Raw genomic sequence first — 635 nt, forward strand, 5'->3', positions numbered from 1 at the left:
CCCCCCCAGCAAAACCGATGGCGGGTTCGATTCTAACGCTGTTAAAAAGGGGGAAAAGGCTTTTATTTACGATTCCCAGAAGCGCCTTAACGATTAAAAATTAATGATGGAAGCGCGAGCCTCCTCTGAATATCGCACTTCAGCATTTCAATGAACGACAAACATCAAACCTTAGAGCCAGGTCTCCCCCCCCTCCCCCGGTAGGGAAGGACCTGACAAATTCAGGCTTTTAATTGCAGGTCGCCGGGAGCCGGGGCGCGCCCTCGCTCCGCGTGTTTCCAATCAGCCCCAATGATTTTTCCCCAATCAAATGTCCTTTAATAATAAATGCCCTTATGCCATTACATTATATTGTGGGTTCTGAAAATTTAAAATAAGGGTGATGCAATATTAATCGCCTGCCGCAGTATATAAGAGGGGCAGAAGGCGACTCAGACGGCGTCCTTCCCCCGCTGCCCGCTCGGGCTGCCGGTGCCGGGGGCTCCGGGGGGTGGTTTCACTCAGACCAGCCAGGTAAGAGGCGTCTTCAGCATTTCCCTCCTCCCGGTGCGTGGCTGGGAGCGGCCCCCGCCGCCACCCCGGGAGTCGCGGCCCCGGCTCGGGCTGAGCACCGGCCCCGGCGGCCGTCGGGGCTC

General features: G+C 56.9%; 1 protein-coding gene across 1 annotated transcript in view; it reads left to right on the forward strand.

The window, feature by feature from the left end:
- Nucleotides 1-635, forward strand: part of POU4F3 (POU class 4 homeobox 3) — a 2,956-nt gene that overhangs the window by 1,636 nt on the left and 685 nt on the right. The window lies entirely within an intron of this gene.

This window comes from Calidris pugnax, unplaced genomic scaffold (assembly GCF_001431845.1).
Source record: "Calidris pugnax isolate Ruff unplaced genomic scaffold, ASM143184v1 scaffold27, whole genome shotgun sequence".
In the NCBI taxonomy this organism is placed as follows: domain Eukaryota; kingdom Metazoa; phylum Chordata; class Aves; order Charadriiformes; family Scolopacidae; genus Calidris; species Calidris pugnax.